This window comes from Bos taurus, chromosome 7 (assembly GCF_002263795.3).
Source record: "Bos taurus isolate L1 Dominette 01449 registration number 42190680 breed Hereford chromosome 7, ARS-UCD2.0, whole genome shotgun sequence".
NCBI lineage: Eukaryota > Metazoa > Chordata > Mammalia > Artiodactyla > Bovidae > Bos > Bos taurus.
In genome coordinates, this window is record NC_037334.1 from 97,915,631 (window position 1) to 97,938,687 (window position 23,057).

Here is a 23,057-nt window from a genome sequence, read left to right on the forward strand (position 1 = left end):
AGCTCAGCTCAGAGGTTAAACTTAGTGTCAAGTGAGGTTTGACTGCTTTTCCAGGTGCCCAGGACATCTTTGTAAACAAAGGAGTTGGCAATGAATACAACTCATTTATTCATGATGTTGGCAGGACTTAAGCATTTTTACATGTGCCTGGACCAGAAGAGCTTAGAAAAAGTCTGACCAAAGACCAACATGGTTTTTGGAGAGGTCTCTCCTCTCACATCAAGACCACAGACATTTAAGGTGAATTCAGTATGAGGCAGTGGAAGGAGCAATTTCCTGTACCAAGCTGGAGAGATGAGTGTAGGACATTCTAGGACGATCTAGGAAAGTGGTACCTCTAGATACCACTGAAAAGACAACCCACTCAATAAAGACTAAAAAGCTCCCTTTGGAAAGAAAAAGATAAGTTTCTTCCTGCTAATGCAATTGTTTTTAACACTTGGGGCTATAACAATGAGAAATGTTATAATTGTGTTCAGTGTAAGAGAGAAGAAATAACGTACCACAGGCTTGGGAAAAGATAATTAGAAGGAATAGAAAAATATGTCAGGACAAGAAACGAACCTTTTTTAGGCCTGACTCTTGTTGGGTTTCCCTGGTGGCTCAGATGATAAAGAAATGGGCCTTTTTTGTCTTTAGTTAGATATTTTTTAAACTAAAGATTTCTCTTCTAGAAAGCATTTGACCATTCTCTGCTCTTTAGATTGGCTCTTAGGTGAGCTAACACTACTTTTAATCTGTAACAATTGTGCACTCGCCCAAGTTCCCCAATAGAGTAAAATTTTTGGTGTTTCATCTTAACTTTTACTTGTGAATAGGATAGTATTTGTTTTTCAGAAACTTTTGGCGGGGGCAGATTCTCTTTTTATCATAAATGACACTGATGAATATCAATTCCTTTTACCTACTTACTTGATGTCCAAAGGAAATAGCTTTCAAAATAATCTTTTTGTGAAAAAATATGCATAACATAAAATTTACCATTTTATATGTACAGTTCTGATGCATTAAGTACATACATATTTTATACAACCAACACTACCATCCATCTCCAGGAGTTTTTTTCTTTTTCTCCCCCAGTTTTATTGAGATATAACTGATTTTAGCATTGTATAAATTTAAGGTATACACAGACTGATTTGGCATACTTATATATTACAAAATATACAAGACTGAGCACACATATATTACGGAATGATTACCACCGAAGTGCTAGCTAACATTTCTATCATGTCACATAATTGCCATATGTTTTTGTGGTGAGAACATTTAAGTTCTACCCTTTTAACCACTTTCAAGTATATAATACAGTGTCATTAGCTACAATCTCTATGCTGTATATTAGAGCTTCAGAAACAGTCATCTTATAATGGAAAGTTTATGCTCTTTGCCCAAGATCTCCCCATTCTCCCTATCCCCAGCTCCTGGCAACCAACACTCTATTCTGTTTCCAAGTTTGGCTTTTTCAGACTCCACATATAAGTGATTATCATGTAGGATTTATCTTTCTCTTATGTATTTCACAATTTCCTCAAATTTCATCCGTTATCACAAATGGTATAAATTGATATTGAAATAACTTAAGCAATTTAGTTGTACACAATGGCCATGATACTCTGAACAACCTGATCTAATGAAGTTTTGATGAACAAAATATTTAAAATAGAGTCATCTCTCAGTATCTGCAGGGGATTGGTTTCAGGATCTCCCCTGCAGATACCAAAATCTGCAGAATCTCAAGCTTCTTTTATAAAATGACATAGTTCAGACAACCTTCCACATCTGCGGATGGGAAACCCACAGATATGAAGGACAATTTTACCTAAGAATAGTACTATAAGTCATTTAATTCCCAAAGTTTGTTTTCATACCAAAGCAAAAATAAATAAATAAAAAATCCAATGGACGTTTCATATATGTTACTCTCTTCAAGCATTACATGCCTTTTTCTTAAAATTTATAAAATAAATTTAAAGGATCATAAACTCCATGATAATTTCTCCAAAGTCCACATGAAAATGGGCAGGAAGAGCCACTCACCTATACGTAATGAAGACTCTATAAATTGTCTTGGGGCAGTTTAATTTTACTCACTTACTCTTCCAACTCTGAAAGCCAGTACATGGGGAGCCAGCTTCTTATCTCTACCTGCCTTGACTGGAGGGCACTGCAGAGGGAGAAATCTGAGTAAACAAGGGGTGGGAGGGTACATCAAGGACCAGCTGAGTCCTAGACACCTCGCTTACAGATCATGCTCAGTTCAGTAGAGTTGCTCAGTCGTGTCCAACTCTTGGTGACCCATGAATCGCAGCACGCCAGGCCTCCCTGTCCATCACCAACTCCCGGAGTTCACTCAGACTCATATCCATCAAGTCGGTGATGCTATCCAGCCATCTCACCCTCTATTGTCCCCTTCTCCTCCTGCCCCCAATCTCTCCCAGCATCAGAGTCTTTTCCAATGAGTCAACTCTTCCCATGAGGTGGCCAAAGTACTGGAGTTTCAGCTTTAACATCATTCCTTCCAAAGAAATCCCAGGACTGATCTCCTTTAGGATGGACTGGTTGGATCTCCTTGCAGTCCAAGGGACTCTCAAGAGTCTTCTCCAACACTACAGTTCAAAAGCATCAATTCTCCTGCACTCAGCTTTTTTCACAGTCCAACTCTCACAACCATACATGACCACTAGAAAAACCACAGCCTTGACTAGATGGACCTTTGTTGGGAAAGTAATGTCTCTGCTTTTCAGTGTGCTCTCTAGGTTGGTCATAACTTTCCTTCCAAGGTGTAAGCGTCTTTTAGTTTCATGGCTGCAATCACCATGTGCAGTGATTTTGGAGCCCCCCAAAATAAAGTCTGACCCTGTTTCCCTATCTATTTGCCATGAAATGATGGGACCAGATGCCATGATCTTACTTACCTGAGTGTTGAGCTTTAAGCCAACTTTTTTACTCTCCTCTTTCACTTTCATCAAGAGGCTTTTTAGTTCCTCTTCATTTTCTGCCATAAGGGTGGTGTCATCTGTATATCTGAGGTTACTCACATTTCTCCCAGCAATCTTGATTCCAGCTTGTGCTTCTTCCAGCCCAGCATTTCTCATGATGTACTCTGCATATAAGTTAAATAAGCAGGGTGACAATATACAGCCTTGACGTACTCCTTTTCCTGTTTGGAACCAGTCTGTTCCATGTCCAGTTCTGACTGTGGCTTCCTGACCTGCATACAGGTTTCTCTAGAGGCAAGTCAGGTGGTCTGGTATTCCCATCTCTCTCAGAATTTTCTACAGTTTATTGTGACCCACATAGTCAAAGGCTTTGGCATAGTCAATCAAGCAAAAATAGATGTTTCTCTGGAATTCTCTTGCTTTTTTGATAATCCAGTGGATGTTGGCAATTTGATCTCTGGTTCCGCTGCTTTTTCTAAAACCAGCTTGAATATCTGGAAGTTCATGGTTCACGTATTGCTGAAGCCTGGCTTGGAGAATTTTGAGCATTACTTTACTAGCATGTGAGATGACTGCAATTGTGGGGTCGTGTGAGCATTCTTTGGCATTGCCTTTCTTTGGGATTGGAATGAAAACTGACCTTTTCCATTCCTGTGGCCACTGCTGAGTTTGCCAAATTTGCTGGCATATTGAGTGCAGCACTTTCACAGCATCATCTTTCAGGATTTGAAATAGCTCAACTGGAATTCTATCACCTCCACTAGCTTTGTTCGTAGTGATGCTTTCTAAGGCCCACTTAACTTCACATTCTAGGATGTCTGGCTCCAGGTGAGTGAGCACACCATCGTGATTATCTGGGTCATGAATGATCTTTTTTGTACAGTTCTTCTGTGTATTCTTGCCACCTCTTCTTAATATCTTCTGCTTCTGTTAGGTCCGTACCATCTCTGTTCTTTATCGAGCCCATCTTTGCATGAAACGTTCCCTTGGTATCTCTGATTTTCTTAAAGAGATCTCTAGTCTTTCCCATTCTGTTGTTTTCCTCTCTTTCTTTGCATTGATCGCTAAGGAAGGCTTTCTTATCTCTCCTTGCTATTCTTTGGAACTCTGCATTCAGGTGCTTATATCTTTCCTTTTCTCCTTTGCTTTTCACTTCTCTTCTTTTCACAGCTATTTGTAAGGCCTCTTCAGACATTTGTTTTTTTGCGTTTCTTTTTCTTGGGGATGGTCTTGATCCCTGTCTCCTGGACAATGTCACGAACCTCCGTTCATCATTCATCAGGCACTCTGTCTATCAGATCTAGTCCTTTAAATCTATTTCTCACTTCCTCCGTATAACCATAAGGGATTTGATTTAGGTCATACCTGAATGTCTAGTGGTTTTCCCTATTTTCTTCAATTTAAGTCTGAATTTGGCAATAAGGAGTTCATGATCTGAGCCACAGTCAGCTCCCGGTCTTGTTTTGCTGACTGTATAGAGCTTCTCCATCTTTGGCTGCAAAGAATATGATTAATCTGATTTAGGTGTTGACCATCTAGTGAAGTCCATGTGTAGAGTCCTCTCTTGTGTTGTTGGAAGAGGGTGTTTGCTATGACCAGTGCGTTCTCTTGGCAGAACTCTATTAGCCTTTGCCCTGCCTCATTCCATACTCCAAGGCCAAATTTGCCTGTTACTCCAGGTGTTTCTTGACTTCCTACTTTTGCATTCCAGTCCCCTATAATGAAAAGGACATCTTTTTCGGGTGTTGGTTCTACAAGGTCTTGTAGGTCTTCATAGACTGTTCAACTTCAGCTTCTTCAGTGTTACTGGTTGGAGCATAGGCTTGGATTGCAGTGATATTGCATAGTTTGCCTTGAAAACAAACAGAGATCATTCTGTCGTTTTTGAGATTGCATCCAAGTACTGCATTTTGGACTCTTTTGTTGACCATGATGGCTACTCCATTTCTTCTAAGGAATTCCTGCCCACAGTAGTAGATATAATGGTCATCTGAGTTAAATCACCCATTCCAGTCCATTTCAGTTCGCTGATTCCTAGAATGTTGATGTTCACTCTTGCCTTCTCTTGTTTGACCACTTCCAATTTGCCTTGATTCATGGACCTAACATTCCAGATTCCTATGCAATATTGCTCTTTACAACATCGAACCTTGCTTCTATCATCAGTCACATCCACAGCTGGGTATTGCTTTTGCTTTGCTCCATCCCTTCATTCTTTCTGGAGTTATTTCTCCACTGATCTCCAGTAGCGTATTGGGCACCTACTGACCTGGGGAGTTCCTCTTTCAGTATCCTATCATTTTGCCTTTTCATACTGTTCATAGGGTTCTCAAGGCAAGAATACTGAAGTGGTTTGCCATTCCCTTCTCCAGTGGACCACATTCAGTCAGACCCCTCCACCATGACCCATCCATCTTGGGTGGCCCCACATGGCATGGCTTAGTTTCATTGAGTTAAACAAGGCTGTGGTCCGTGTGATCAGATTGGCTAGTTTCCTGTGATTATGGTTTCAGTGGACATATACCCCACGTCCAAGGTAATAAAAATGCAAATAAGATGGTAGGTGTTGCAAGAGGGCATCAGAGGGCAGACACACTGAAACCACAATCACTGATCATCCTAGGAGGTTGCCAAAATGTTATACACACTTCAGGTACTATAAAGAATAAATCATAATTCACTGGGTTCATGATAATATTATAAAGTATATTTTAGGGAACTAAAAGGAAATTTCAGCATCTAAGGAAGCAATCCAGGAGCAATACCTTATACTGAATCATTCTAAATTCATATAAGGAGTATTATGCAAATTGGTCTTTGTCAAGCTGCCTTTGACAGTGAATGGAATCAAGCTCGTGAAGGACTAATCAAACCTTGATGGGAGTGGGACGCTCTTGAAATAAACTCCTCCCCTGGGTTTTTAAGTCATCGGCTCTGGCAGATGAGACCTGCAGTCAATCAGACGTGTGATTGCATCATGTAAACGACACCCGCTGGACTCGCCTTATTTGCTCTTATGAAATTCCTGTCAGTTTTGAGACATAAATAATTCAAGCAAATGGCTTTGAACACCAGAGACTGCCAATTATTATTGTGTCACCAACTCATCAGCATTTGTGTGTCTCACCAGAGTATTTCTTTTAAGAAGTCAAGACTTCCAGACTCAGAATAAGCTCTGCATTAAAGGAATTCTCTCTACCTCTAAATTCTTCCAAACTAGTTTTATTTATGTTTTGAAAGAAGAAATGGAAATTTATCATTTACAACACCTTTTGTGTCTCTTGATTCCACTGCAAAAGTTCAAACATAATAGAGCTGGGAATTAAATAGTACAAGCAATTATATCAGAAAAATGGAGCAAAGCACTTTCGGTATTTTTGAAAGAACTGTAAAATTCCCAGAGTACAATCAACACATTTACGAATTCAAGAGAGAGAATTACAATGCTTACATCAGCCTAATAATTGAAATGAATCCAGCATTTCCATTTTAAAGCCACTAATCCAAGAATAAAGGGGAGATGAAACAAACTCAGGCAGCTATAAAAGAGCTATGTTTGGGACTGAGTGTTGTGGCTTTGCCTCAGGTTTAGGGTTACTTATGATAGACTCAGAATTTTCTAGGTAGGCTGCAAAGTCAAGTTGCTTTCCTGATCCTGTCTCCTTTGTTATTAGACTTACAATGAACAATGGCGTTGGTGTCTCTATCACCAACTCTATGTAATAAGAATTTTAGTTTGACACATTCTCTTCTCTTTTTTCAATTCTGCTCTGTGCATTGTAAAACACTATCAGAATGTTTTTCTTCTTACACTTTAAAGTACTATGCCACAAGCCCTGTAGCCTCAGCTAGCTGCAAAAACAAATCTGAAAAATTCATGGGAGCATGCCTTCCCCTTGAAAACAAGCAACTTCCAGAGCTGAAGTTACTTTGTTTTAGTTCTACTCTTCATACCTCCATAAAAGGGGAAAAAAGAAAGCTCCAGACTCCGAATTAGTTTTCTGCAATTTAAATTGCTGTTCTGTGGTGATTAAATACAGCATCATGGAGCACTCAGCCAGTCAATAAGTCATTAGTTTCACCAAATGTTTTGTCATACCTAAGAGTCAAATTCAGTGATTACTGTTACCAAAGTTTTAGTCACTCCAGGAAAAACACATTTGGTATTTCTAAAAGATGGACCACACTGTCCAAATGATTTGTGATGTTTTCCCACAAGTTTTCAGTTACATCAGTATTTTCTTCCCTGTTAAGATTTGGAGATAATGCTCAGATTTAGGATTGCCAGATTTAGCAAATAAAAATACAGGATAAATTTGAATTTCAGATAAGCTTTGGGTGTATATATATCCATATATGTATATTCATATATGTAAGTATATGCTATTGTTCAGTAGTTCAATTATATCCAACTCTGTGCAACCCCACAGACTGCAGCATGCCAGGCTTCCCTCTCCTTCACTGTCTCCCAGAACTTGCCCAAACTCACGTTCATTGAGTCCATGATGCCATCCAACCATCTTATCCTCTGTCGTCTCCTTCTCCTCTCACCTTCAATCTTTCCCAGCATCAGGGTCTTTTCAAATCAGTCAGTTCTTCGCATCAGGTGGCCAAAGATTTGGAGCTTCAGCTTCAGCATCAGTCCTTCCAATGAATACTCAGGGTTGATTTCCTTTAGGATGGATTGGTTGGATCTCCTTGCAGTCCAAGGGACTCTCAACTCAAGAGTCTTCTCCAGCACCACAGTTCAAAACCATCAATTCTTCAGTGCTCAGCTTTCTTTGTAGTCCAACTCTCACATCCATACATGACCACTGGGAAAACCATAGCTTTGACTAGACGGACCTTTGTTGGCAAAGTGATGTCTCTGCTTTTTAATACACTGTCTAGGTTTGTCATAGCTTTTATTCCAAGGAGCAAATGTCTTTTAATTTCATGGCTGCAGTCACCATCTGCAGAGATTTTGGAGCCCAAGAAAATAAAGTGTCTCACTGTTTCCACTGTTTCCCCATCTATTTGTCATGAAGTGATGGGAGTGGATGCCATGATCTTAGTTTTCGGAATGTTGAGTTTTAAGTCAGCTTTTTCACTCTCCTCTTTCAGCTTCATCAAGAGGCTCTTTAGTTCCTCTTCGCTTTCTGCCATAAGAGTGGTGTCATCTGCATATCTGAGGTTATTGATATTTCTCCTGGCAATCTTGATTCCAGCTGTGTTTCATCCAGCCCAGGATTTTGCATGAGGTACTCTGCATATAAGTTAAATAAGTAGGATGACAATATACAGCCTTGACAAACTTCTTTCCCACTTTTGAACCAGTCCTTTGTTCCATGTTCAGTTCTAACTGGTGCTTCTTACAGGTTTCTCAAGAGACGGGTAAGGTAGTCTGATATTCCCATTTCTTTAAGAATTTTCCACAATTTGTTGTGATCCAAACATAGGTAAGTATATACTTATACTAATATGTATATGTTAGTATAAGTGTGTCCTGTGCAATTTAGGACACACTTACACTAAAAAGAATTCGTTGTTGATCTGAAATTCAAATTTAACTGGGCAGCCTTCATCTTAGCTGACTTTCCTACCTGATGACATCACTGTTAAACGGACCAGTGAAACTAGAGAGAAAGGGATCAGTGGCCGCAGGTGATTTAAGTACTAACCGACAGTCGACAGTCGGGTGGTAGCCAGCACAGACGCCTTTAAAAATGCCTTTCCTGCCTGCAAAGGGAGATTTTGCTGGTGGGGGAAACGGGGCTGGACTCTGGAGAGAGGCTCAGCCCTGGGGAGGGCAGTGGCCCACAGCAAAGGCCCCAGTGGTGTCCATGGGCTCTCAATAAAGGACACACACCTGCTCCCAAGGGGTTGTCACCTTAAGGTCATTTCCCTGTGAGGATTCTTTTCAAGACTAATGATGTGTGACAAAAATAGTCAAGCAAAACCAGGAAAAGACCTTAGACATCTAGCTTGTTTTAGTCATCGCCTCTCTTCTAGTTCTCTCTGAATGTTCTACCCAGTCATTCAGAAGAACCAAAGGTCAAAGGACAGTCATTTAATCCATGAAGCAGATTTTGATTTGGAGGAATCTCCCAAGAAGTCTTTTAGCACACGTGTCAGGTATAATTTTGTCAAAATGTATCAAAAGAGTAGAAAACAAATTATATTTAATTCCACATGTGATATGTAAAATTGTGAATGAATGTAGAGAGATGGTAGAGGAGGTGGGAAATAACTAAGGAAAAGTGATATTTTGGAGATAATTTTTGTGACATTTTCTTGGAAACCATGATTCTGGTGTTTATCTTCACCTTAATGACTCTAAGCTCGACGGTGTCCAATCCTCACGAAAATGTCTAAATACAGGTTTTATGGTTCCAAAGTAATCTACTTTGTGATCCTCTTCATACGCTTAGAAACATTATTAGATTAAAAAAGCATAGGGAAATGGGAGCATCCTTTTCCCTGGGATGGTTTCTTTCTCAGTACCATCTCCCTCCTGTCTCTCCTTTTTATCTAGTCACACAGGAGCTAGCTTAAAGGTCTACTTCTAGCTAATGAAGCAAGTCATGTCATTTGTGTAATAAATATTAAGATGTCCTTATAGACAAGTGAGTTGAACCTGTGCTGTTCAATATGGTAGCTGCTAGCCACCATATTTGCATTCAATGTAAAGCTAATTAGAATTAAATAAAATTTAAAATTCAGTTCTTCAGTCACACTAGGTACTTTTCGAGTACTCAGTAGCCAGACAGGGTTAGTGACTGTGTACAGATATAGGACAGTCCCACCACCACAGAATGTTCTATTGAGAAGTATTGTTCTATACAGTATTACACTGTCATATTGAACCAGGAAGGATACCTAAGCCTATCCTTGGGTATCACTCTGTCCAATAGCCATTGTGGAGAAAAAAAAAAAAAAAGACAAAAGACATAGTTAAGAAATTTAGTTAGAGAAAACTTAGTAGGTTAGTCACCAAAGGAATAACAATTTCAGACAGCTTTGAGCAAGTGAAGACTACAGATGTGGGGAAAAAAATGCATTTCAAACATGAATAAGGATTACTATTGCAAATGTTATTAATGATAGCCCCAAAAGGAGCCCCAAAAGAAGACTACTAGGGTGGGTTCCCTATATACCACTTCTTAGCTGTTTGATCATAGGAAAGCTATTTGATCTATCAGTGCTTCTGTTTTCTCATCTGTAAAATGGGGATGATAATGATGTCTACCTTTGTCAGTAGGGTTACCCTGTTTATGCAGTTGTTGCTCCCCAGAGTTGTACAGCACACATCCAATACAACTATCTAAGTTAACCCTTTTCTCTGGCATCTAAGGGTATTAAAAAAGCAAATTCATTTCAAGGACTTAGATAGTACTTGCTATACAAATGCTAGCTATACTTAAACTATTTCTCAAAATGAAATCTCTCAAAGGTAAGAATCAGAGAGTAGGATTGGAAAATCATTGAAAACCAGTGTTACCAGCCAACCTGGTTTACCCTTGACTGAACAGGCTCTCAGTGTACAGAAATTTCAGTTTTTAAATTAGGAAAACCCCAGACAAACTGGGAGAAGTTACCCATAAAAACAAAATACACCTAATCCCGAGAAATAATCTAGGAGTGGATAAGATTAGCTCACTCTACGCAATGATATCCAATATTAGTAACAGCATCTGACTAAACATTATGAATTTTGAAACTAAACACAAGGGTCAGTGGATAAAGAGGATTAACATGGTTCTTCCTGGCACAAAAGTCAAAATTGTCCAGCTGGTACAGAGAATAGCACAGTTCTTATGGCTTGTGGTTTTGAAATGATAGCACTGGATACCTCAGCTGTGTTTGTTTGTTTCTTTTCTTTTCTTTTTTAACAGAAGCAAAAAGGTTTCGATACATCCCCCTCTCCTCTAGCCCTGAAAACCTCAATTCCAAAGGAAACTGCTGACTAGGAAATGTATAGTTGCTACAGAGCATCTTATTGTGTTGCTCTAATTTCTACAAACCATAAAAGAGGAATTGCATTTTATGCATTTATTGCATCACCATTGTTCAAATGGAATCTATACCTTGACACTTGGAGAAATGAGGCGAGAAGTGGTGTTGGTAATGGCCTTAATTAAATCAAGTATTTATGATTTCCTCTTAACGGTCTTTATTTGTACAGCCTAGAGCAAAAACACAGCAGGGCAGTGGCAGTCAAATCAGTAGAAGAAAAGACAAGAGTCAGCATGATGGTCCTAAAATGCCAGTTTTACTCTACAAGTCTCCCTTCAGCTGAGCACTAAATTGGATTTTATTGGGTGAGCCCGAGCCACACAGTGCTTTTGTGAGTTGTCCCACGGCCCACAGCCTTATTCCTAGTTCACATTTACTTGGAATGCTAAGTGATGTAAGGGACGCTAACAAACAGGCAATTCCAAATAGAGACCTCCTCATTGTATAGAAGTTGAATGTGTCTCTTTTCAGCGGGGATTTTTCTTGCCTTCTAGCCCTTCTGTTTCTTAAGCGGTGGCTTACCTCTTCCCCATCAGGAGATAGTGAGAGGTCCTGGGCATAAGGAACAGAGATATTATCCTTTTTTTTTTTCAATCAGTTTCCAAGTCAGCATCTTTGATCTTTGTTCTCATCAACAGCTGTGCAGAATTTTCTACCCGCCCATTTCTTTATCAGTTCATACTCACTCAATGAATCACTCGTGGTGGGAGGGGAGCTGTGTTGTGCTGACTTGTTCCAGTTCACTGTGGGGAAAGCAACAGGAACACAGGGAGACCCAAAGCTGACCTCCAGTTTGGGGTGATTGTCAATGCTAGAAGGCAACAGGGATGAAAATACGTTTGTGGAAGTAAGAACAGATGTCATCTGTATTTCACTTCAAAATATTTGACATAGCCTGAGGAGAAAGTGGGGAGGAGGGGCAGCTTTATCTTTTGGTTGAACTTCCAGCAGGATCAACAATAAAATTGGTGCTTGCCTCTGATGATCACCAATTGATTGGCATCTCAGGTGGGTTAGGAGAGTGCAAGAGAAAAGAAGAGTTATTAAGTCAGATGGTGGATCTCTAAACCCTGCAGTTTAGAGTCTCAAGTCAGGCCTGGAGAGACGACCATGCAAATGGGTGTCCAGACGACTAGAAATGGGTGGGTAGACGACTTTGGCTCTCAAAGCCACTAGGTAGACTCTCAAAGCAGTAGGTTCACCCCTCAAGTTTGTATCACGTAGCCATATACTTTTAAATAGTGTTAGGCCAAGGATTGAGTTTTTTCATTGTTAATCGAGCTCACAGTATTAATCTTCAGCAAACACCCTTACGAATCTCAAGGCAGGACATCCACCAAGACAGGCTCACGTTGTTTCTCCTCTGTGTAGGAACGCCTTTGAAGCAAATGAAGCTTCGTGCTTGGAATAAACAAAAACTCCCATGTCTTGGGGTGGAAATCAGACTGAAAAAGAAATTAACAAGGGAGAGATTTTCTAACTTAATAGCAAGTTGAGTGATTTAATCTAGCTCTTCTGCCGACTTGCGGGGCAAGCTTTCAGTTTGCTATACCTCTCACCTTTCTGGGTGCATGATCAGAAGCAGTAATCCTACATCGACATGTGAAAAATTCCAGGTTATCTCACCAAGTTTTGCAAACTGTCATAGACACTTGAGCCTAAGGCTTGAAAGAAATTAGGCCATGCCTAAAATAAATCATGTCCCAGGGAGATAAGCTGTTTGACAAAAATTAAAACTGTTGCCCCTGGCAATCATACTGGACTTCTTAAAGCCTGTGATATTCACTAGAATCAGCTCCTAACACTATCAAGTGAGAGAAAGCCCATGGACCACTTTGTAGCTTAATAAAGCATGTCAATTCATTTTTAAAATATGTGTATCTATGTATCTATAAAACAATGTTCACAGATACTTGTTGGACTCAGGATAGGAAAGTCAAATCCATCTCAATGTGGGAGAGATTGTTTTTCCAGAAATTTTCTGTGAAAGAAATTCAGTATCATCTTTTATTAATAGATCCAAGTGCCCTACTATTTTACAGCTGTTGAAATAAATTGTTAAGAAAGCTGAAGATAACGCAGTTTACTTGTAGAAAGTACCATATAAATTCACACTTGGAACACTGGTTCCAAGTTCACCAGTCCTGGTTTCCAGGGACTCGACCTTTGACCCTCTTTCAAAACTGGAGAAAAGTAGGACACCTCCCTCAAAAGAAAGAGTTCTTTTCAATTTTTGAAGTTGAAATTTTTTAATAACTTTCCAAATTTTAAAACTAAGTAGCTTTAAAGAAAGAAGGAAAGAAAAGCAGAGACTTCCCTGGCAGTCTAGAGGTTTAAGACTCCTTGCCCCCAGTGTAGGGGCTGTGGGTTCAATCCCTGGTCCAGGAACTAAGATCCTGCCAGCTTCACAGAGCAACCAAACAAACAAATGGAGAGATGAACAGCCATGCTGGTAACCGTTTAGCAATTTTGATGCTAGGCAGATGCAACTAGGAGTTGGTTAGATACAGGAGTGTTGTTCTCAAATGGTTCCTTTGAAATGTAAGCCACTGGAAATCTGAGTAAAAGGCACACTGGAACTCTATATTTTGCTACAACTTATAGCAAATTTGAAACTGCTTCAAAATAAACACTTCTTAAAAAATAGAAGTAGTTTTTAAAATAACAAAAAAAGACTGCTATTCTTCTAGATCCGTAATTCCCAAAGGGTGGTTCTGGATCAGCATCACCATCCGGGAAACTGGTTAGGAATGCAAGTGTCACATTTAGTGAAGAATATGTTACTGGGCTTGTGAGGGAAACTTTACCAGATTCAGAAAACAAAGGGCAGAATTAACATGCAAATATGTGTCTTGGTCAGTGGGGAGACATCTCAGGGAAAGAGGGGAGACAGTGACCCAAGAAGAGCAACGCCTGACAGAGTGGCACGAGGCAATGTGGGGATGATCCGTGTATCTGAACACAGAAATCTCACTACTCAGAAGTCAAAAGCCAAGAACCTGCCTTTGAACACATGTGCAGGCAGGAGGCAACGTGCTACACTGGAAGAAGTCCTAGAGGGTACACGCTCCTTGAAAAATATCTACATTTGTGCACACAACTTTAACGCTCCCCCTGCAACCCACACGTTAGCACTTTTAATACTGCAACATGTGACGACTTACAATGAGGCTTCACTTTCATATACGTGTTCACTGTCCTCATAAGTCACAGTCAAATAGTGAGACTGGGGCAAGTACATAGCAGCAGTTATTGCAAAGGAAGGTCCAGGACTTCCCTGCTGGCTCAGTGGTAAAGAATCTGCCTGCTAAGGCAGGGGACATGGGTTTGATCCCTGGTCTGGAAAGATTCCACAGCCCGCAAAACAACTAAGCCCACGAAACATGACTACTGAGCTCCGCAACAAGAAGCCACACGATGAGAAGCCCACACACCCCAAGAAAGAGTAGTCCCCACTCACCGCAACTAGAGGAAACCCGTGTGCAGCAACAAAGACCCAGCACAGCCAAAACTAAAGTTAAATAAAATTAAAGTCAATTAAATTAAGTTTAATTAAATAAAATGAAGTTAAGTAAAATTAAAGATAAACCACGTGTTTGCTAGAGTCTGCCCTTGTGTGGAGAAGTGACTGTAAGATTCAAATCCTGACACCATCAAAATGTGGCCTCCAGAAAGGAGCTCTCTCTTCCATCCAATAAATTGAATTGTTTTCTTTTCGATTATATAGTGAACATCTTCAAGCAATGCACCTGAATATGAAGATCCATTCAAATAAATAAATTGGTTGTAGAGAGAAAGGCATGAAAGAAATTCTTCCCTAAGCAGTTGTAGCCTGTAATCCCCAGTTTTGCTTGGCAGAATGAAGCTGAGGTGAACCCATCTCTCTTCAGTTCAGTTCAGTTCAGTCGTTCAGTCGTGTCCGACTCTGTGACCCCATGGACTGCAGCACGCCAAGCTTCCCTGTCCTTCACCAGCTCCTGGAGCTTACTCAAACCCGTGTCCATTGAGTCGGTGATGCCATCCAACCATCTCATCCTCTGTCATCCCCTTCTCCTCCCACCGTCAATCTTTCCCAGCATCAGGGTCTTTTCCAATGAGTCGGTTCTTTGCATCAGGTGGCCAAAGTATTGGAGTTTCAGCATCAGTCCTTCCAGTGAATACTCAGGACTGATTTCCTTTAGGATTGACTGTTTTGATCTCCTTGCTGTCCAAGGGACTCTCAAGAGTCTTCTCCAACACCATGGTTCAAAAGCATCAATTCTTCAGTGCTCAGCTTTCTTTATAGTCCAACACTCACATCCATACATGAGTACTGGAAAAACCATAGCTTTGACTAGATGGACCTTTGTTGGCAAAGGAATGTCTCTGCTTTTTAATATGCTGTCTCTTCATCACCTCTAAAGCAGGGTTTCATCAACCCAGAACACTTAGGCCCATTTAGGCCCTTTATTTTCCTTGCATTGTAAACTTTACTGTAAAAATGTTTGCTCCAACTGTCCAATATACTTTACCTGGCTCCAGGCAACCCAAGTGACTTAAGTTACAAATTACCTACATAATACCAATAATATAGACAGATAAAACATCCAGCTGTCTCCTGTGATAAGCAGAGCCAAAGCCTACATTATCTTGAATGGTTGCCTAAATTTATCAAGAAAATCTGGGCAGAGCAAATTCATTTGACATCTGTAGGCCAATGAGCGCTGGAAATTATAAAGAGAAAATTTATACTGAAGAGAATATAGTTTACTTTTATTTGCTTTCCTCCTTATGACCTTTAAATTTCAAACTAAATTACTATAGACAGGAAATCTACCTATTGGCTAAAATAATAAGGATAATCTTAGTTGCATCACTGCCAACAGCTGTACCTTAGGTCTAATAGTCTTAATCAGTGGTTTCCTTGAAAGTACATGTGTCTGACTTTTTGCGAGTCTGTAGTCTGTAGCCCGTCAGGCTCCTCCATCCATGGGATTAATTCTCCAGGCAAGAATACTGGAGTGGGTTGCCATTTCCTCTTCCAGGGAATCTTCTGGACCCAGGGATTGAACTCAAGTCTCCTGCGTTGCTGGAAGATTCTTTAGCACTGCCCCACCTGGGAAGCCTTTCTTGAAAGTATCTGTTAACTAAAGACAAGAAAGATAATAAGCCTCATAGGTTACACTAGAGATAAAGAACCTGCCTGCCAATGCAGAAGATATAAAAAGATGTGGGTTTAATCCCTGGGTCAGGAAGATCCCCTGGAGAATGGAATGACAACTCACTCCAGTATTCTTGAGTGGAGAACTTTGAAGTGAGGAGCCTGGCGGGCTACAGTTCATGAGGTCACAAAGAGTCTGACACAACTGAAGCAACTTAGACACACACATAGTGAGTGCTTAAGAAACCCTAATTATTGGAGACAATGTTCCAATATCAATGGCTACCTTCCTATTCTAAGAATATAAAAACAGGGGAAAACAATGCTTTTATGAAAGTGCTCCTGGCTACATTTGGCCTTAATCTAACCATCCTTCCTTCTCCAAACAAGGAGAAATCCTTGAATGTTATACTTTCATAACAACCCCCAGCAACAAATAATAACACATAAAACTTCTAAGTAACTATTCTTTATTAACTTCAATTTTATGTTTCTTGAATTTATTTTTATGATCAAATGAAAAAGTTAATTTCCAAAACAATTTTTAGAATCTTGTCTGGGCTTTGATAGATGGGAGCTGATGCTTTGTCCATCCCAACTAGTCCCCAGGGACAACTTGTTTGTGCCCTCTTTGAACAGCAAGAAGAACTAAGAATGTGATCATTCTATGATGTGAAAATGCAAAAAGAGAATGCTATTTGGGAAGAAATTTGCTTAAAGAGCTTGCCTTATTAAATAGAGGGTTGCATGTGATGAAATATAGATGCTGTCTGCTAGATGAGGTTCTAGTCTGGAAGCCAACAAAACCTCAAATAGAGTGAAAACTCCATTCTCTATGTTAGTCCAGGCTTCTTTGTAAGCACTGGAAACACATTTATGGAGATAAAAGGAAATATTTCTCATCCTTTTCCCTCTATACAAGATGCAGTATAATTTTGGAGAGCATGATAAAGAACTACAATCTTCCTAAATATAAAACAAACACAAATTCAAAGCATCTTTATATTTTCAATGTTAAAAAAGGCTAGTAGATTTTATTCTTTTGAGGTAGATACAGACAAAAATAAAAATGCCTTCTCCAATCTGCATTGGAACAGAGAAATTGAACCATAAATTGTAGAGATGCTAATTATAAATTACTGTCTTAAATGATGGCAATGGACTGGTACATGAAGGGAATGAGTGTATTAGGAGTGAAGGATTCACAAGCTATGGGGAGATGAAGTTTGCAGAAATGTTTTCCGATGATGATAAGGATTCTGTTCAACACGTGCTGAAGAATGAAGTTCAGGGCAAAAATGAAAAATCTCTGTGCTTTATGAGAAAGCTAAATCCAATTTGAGAGCTGTTTGAATGGAAAAAGCAAAACATGAATGAAAGTAAGAAAGCAATCAGCCTAGGATACTGGAGTAAGATGCTGCATTCTCCAAATACAGAAGATATTTGTGAGAAAATACTTCTTGGAAACTTTGACATGTGTCATCAGGATTCAGACGACACTCGGAAAAGGAATTGCAAATAAAGCTGGATGCTTTGCATAAATAACAACAAAAAAAATTCTTAGTATTGTAGGGTATGAAGAAGTGAAATCTCTCCACTGGAGTGGAGAGATCTAGGGACAAAATAGATACATACAGAGGGAGTCAGTCCATTTAAAGGGGTATAACATGAAGATATGAGACACATGTGTCATCTTTAGAGGAAAAATTCCCCCCTCTCTCAGCACATATGCACTCATGCATGCGTGCATACATGCATGGAGAATGAATTAATGGGTTAAACCATAAGAAAAGTTATGCCAGGGGAGGGTATATGGGCCTTCCAAGGGTAGGACAAGAAAATAAGTTCATTACTAGATACTTTAAATTACAATTCAATGAACTCAAAATAGCCCATTTTAAACAAAAAAATAAATACCTAATTTACTGATAGTTGTAACTGGGAGGGACATGGATAAAATGGGATTTACACTTGATTGAATAAATGGCCTCAAAACATGTCATCGGGACTCATTCCATCTCCTTTGACATCTATCTGTTGTTGGACTCACCTTGTTAGGTTCCTTTGTGTAGTGAGGAACTTGACACTCACAGGATCGTATCTTTTGAGTGTGGAAAGTAATGAATGAAGAGAGATTAAGAGAACTCCACAGGCAATGAATGATAGCCCGGATGGAATCTATGCACCTTTCACCAAGCATTCTAGCCAGGAAGATGGAACACTAGCTGATGAAGACTGGGCACTCAGCTCCATGGCCACTGGGGCAGAAGCCTGTGATAGCCAAGTCCCAAAACACCTGGAAAAACAGTGTGTGAGGGAGGCTTTATTACCCAAAGGAAGGTGGGCGTACTATAAGGAAAAAGTGAGAAGAGATTTTGAATGGACAAAAATAGCAAATGTCCACCATGGTTTAGTAGCTAAGTGGAAAGCAACAAGAGCATGAATTAACTTGTGGAATTGTTGGTTAACGAAAAGAACAGAACTGGGAGACACTTGGTGAACAAAATTGATAGGACTTGGCAAGTGGCCAATAGAACTGTAGGTACCCAGTTCTGAACTAGAGGGCATGGTGTTTGGATTTTCTGTCAGGAATAGAAAATGTGTAAATGGCAGAAACCTAAATGGCAACCCATTCCAAAATTCTTGCCTGGAGAATCCCATGGACAGAGGAGCCTGGCAGGCTACAGTCCATGGGGTTGCAAGAGTCAGACACGACTTATTGACTAAACCACCAAATGAAATGCATTCATCACAAAAATGTAGATGCAGTTGGCATTTTGTTTAAACAAAGTGAGTGAAAGTTGCTCAGTCATGTCTGACTCTTTGTGACCCCATGGACTTTACAGTCCATGGACTTCTCCAGGCCAGAATACTGGACTGGGTAGCCTTTCCCTTTTCCAGGGGAATCTTCCCAACCCCAAGGATCAAACCCAGGTTTCCCACATTGCAGGCAGATTGTTTACCAGCTGAGCCACAAGGGAAGCCCAAGAATACTGGAGTGGGTAGCCTATCTCTTCTCTAGCAGATCTTCCTGACCAAGGAATCGAACCAGGGTCTTCTACATTTTAGGAGGATTCTTTCCCAACTGAGTTATCAGGGAAGCCCTGTTTAAACAAATGCAGCCATTAAAAGAAAGACTAGAGAGTAGGTGAACAAGAGGAAGAAGTTAGAGGTCACTCCTGGTTACCTGACTACACCTACTGAATTGAGAATAGTGCCATTTACCTGGCTGGAAATGATTGTTGGAAATGATGGTCCATTCATTTGGGGCCATGTCAGGAACATCTATCAGAAGTCTGACACATCATCACAAAAGGGGATAACAAGGAATTGGTGACAAATAGTCATCTCATGAGCCACGGTAATTTCAACCCTGAATTTAGATCCAGAAACCTGGCTGAATAGTTGTATAACTAGGCAAGCTTACGGTCAGCTCTTCCTCAAATACACAATGGCAAGAATTACATCACCTACATCATAGATAATGTATACGAATTTCTGGCATTGAAAGAATTCAATAAGCACAAGTTCCCTTCTGACTGGCGTCCAGAGGAAGTAAATTACCAAAGACGAAGTGCCAATTCAGAATCCAAAGAGGAATGTATACACAGTCTGGGTGTACTACATGGCCGACCTCCTGAATACATAAGACAATAGGAGAGAAACATTTCTAACTTGAAGGAGTTTGCATTCTTATTGGGATTAACAAACAAAAGAAATAAATTCAGAATGTGAAAAGTGTTTTGGAGGAAATAAAAAGGCTGTTATGATGAATGGATGCTGCAGTTGGCTCTACTGATTGACAGGTTTATTCCGTTGGACCCTTCTATCCTGAAGAAGGCAGAGCCTTATCTTTAATAGAAATGACATCTACTCCACATATGGGTGTAAGTTCCCTGTGTGCAGGGCCTCCCCACCAGCACCAGCATGCAAGCACTTACAGATCACTGACAGAGTCTTGTGGAATCTTCTCTAGCTCTGTGATATGGAACCTGTCATGTGGGACCACTGACCATCATATACATATACAAAGGAATGAATACCCCATAGGACAATGCTTTTTCGATAAAGGAAGAAAGTTAGCTTGTCGACAATATCTGCTATTTTCTGTACCCAGTGGAGAAAGGTGCAGAGAAGCAAGGGAGAAAGTCTGTGACACAGTCCATATAGCTCCTTGGAAGATTCCCAGAAGGTCAAGCCAAACAGCATTTATCAAGAATAATTATTTATGCTATTATGCTGCTGCTGCTAAGTCACATCAGTTGCGTCCAACTCTGTGTGACCCCATCGATGGCAGCCCACCAGGCTCCCCCATCCCTGGGATTCTCCAGGCAAGAACACTGGAGTGGGTTGCCATTTCCTTCTCCAGTGCATGAAAGTGAAAAGTGAAAGTGAAGTCACTCAGTCGTGGCGGACTCTTCACGACCCCGTGGGCTGCAGCCCACCAGGCCCCTCCATCCAGGGGCTTCCCAGGCAAGAGTACTGGAGTGGGCTGCCATTGCCCTCTCCCTATGTTATTATAATATAATATATATCTATTCTATTTAAATAATATATAAATTATTATATTAAGATTAATATAAAGTAATATTTATGCTATTATTCATAAAGAACACACCACTCTGAGCTGGCTTTCTGTTTTCCCTGTTCCATCCTCCCCTGTCCTACACTCTTACTTCCCTGGATCACCTCCCTAAATAAACAAGCACTGGTCTCTAGCTCAAGGGTTTTCTCATGACTAATGACTCAAGCTAAGATCCTACCTTTCCTCTAAGGCTCCTCCTACCCATTTCTTACAGATTATTTTTGCCAGTCCTGTGCATTACTATCTTGAATATTGTTTGACAGATGCTTTGAAATAAGGCATAATGCAGTGCGTGATTTGTAATGGTTATATAATGAACTTCATCCTTATGCCTTCCAATAATTTCATCAAAGAGTTCTTTATTTTGGATGACCAACTTTATGAAATTAAATATGACGTGCTCCTTATTCCAGCTGAGCGACTTAAGTGGAAGTTTGCCTTTAAAGGAAGTTTTGGGGTTACTGATTTTCAAATTGCTAAAAAAATGGACAGTGACTGGACATTGGTCTCTGATTATTCAGCTAAAAATTGGGACTCTAAGATGAATTCTTGATCATCCATATTAATTCACATGCTACTGAGAGGCCGCCTTTTAATCCTTTGAAGTATAACAGGTATTATCTCTAGATTACTAATGTTCAAGAGAGCTCACTGTTTGCCAGTCTTATGTAAGGCTTAACCTTACACAAATATTATTTTAATATCTGTTAATCCTTTACGTTGAATGGTTTTTTTTTTCCCTTTTTCTGCAACTAAAATAAATTTACTCTTGTTCCAGTGATAACGGATAACTGTTTCCCTAGACGAGGATTTTGGGAAATTCTGATAAGGTGGTGCCAGGGTACTTGCACTGTTCATGAAAAAGCGTGAGGCATACACAATACATTGGCTTTATATAAAAACAGAGGCTTAGGAACTGGAAGGCGTGGAACATCTTTCCTCAGTGTTGTTTGCTCACATCCTGGGGCCTCACAGGCTGATAAAACTGAACAATTGCTCACTGGAGGGTTTGTATAGGAGTGGGAATGCTGTAAACTCAGCAAGGAAGAGGAAGAATGTTAAAAGGAGCCCCTGACGGAAAGAACTGTGGATCGCACACCAGGGAGTGAAAATTCAAGACCCTTGAGTCCATTCTTATTGAATACACTTTCCCTTCTCTTGTTTTGTAGCCTCCTGTGGGCATCGATTATTTGCTCCCCAGGCTGGAAGATTTCCTACTTTCCTGAACAAGAGGTCTTTGCAGGACATGATAGAGATTTTTCCTTTTATTTCCATGGCTTGAGTGGCATTGTCTTCATTCCTATTATTTTGAAAATGGAAAAATAAAAGAGCAAACTGCAGTTAAGACCTACCAAGGTGCCAAATAAGTTCAAAATAACTTACAATTGCAGTTTCTTCAACTCAAATGAGTACCATACCTTTAAATTAGAGCACCTTTACTGTTTCTAAGCACAGTTGTGGTTAGAGAAATTTGTGTAATGCCTTTTGATTATGTGAGAAATGGGCAATTGAAAAGACCACTGCAGGGAGGCCAGCACTCCAGCATCAATAATGGACCGATCTGAATGCCATTCGTGATGACACAGCACTGACTAAGATCCTTTACCGATAGCAATGCCAGCTCTTACAGTCTCTTCTTAAATCAGTCATTATTTTGAAAGTAAATTAGTCATTATTTTGAAAGTAAATTAGTCACCAGGCTTCCCAGGTAGCTCAGTGGTAAAGAATCTGCCTGTAATGCAGGAGATGTGGGTTCGATCCCTGGATTGGAAAGATCTCCTGGAGCAGGAAATGGCAACCCAGTCCATACTCTTGCCTGGAAATTCCATAGACAGAGGAGACTGGCCGGTTACAGCCTATGGAGTCACAAAAGAGTTGGACACAACTTAGAGACTAAACAACAATAACAGCAAATTAGTCACCATCGCAACATTAAGAGGATTCTCAATATGCTTAATGGAAAGTTTGCCCCTTTTAAGATGACTTGGAACAATAGATCTTTTTGAGTGAAAGTTGCTCAGTCATGTCCAACTCTTTGCGACCCCATGGATTGATTATACTGTCCATGGAATTCTTCAGGCCAAAATACTGGAGTGGGTAGCCTTTCCCTTCTCCAGGGGATCTTCCCATCCCAAGGATCAAACCCAGGTCTCCCACATTGCAAGCAGATTCATAGATTTTTTTAATCACTGTATAATCAAGAAAACTCTTAATCTTGAACCTTTGCATCATAACATTAAAATCTATCTAGAAAATAGTTGGAACACTGTTACAAGATTATGACTTCCTGATGTTTTCTTTCCCCCAAAAATGTCTCAAGAGTATAAGGAAGTCTAACTTGAATTAGTTTATATGGCATATAAAATTGGTAAATCTGTAATTTTTAACTGATACT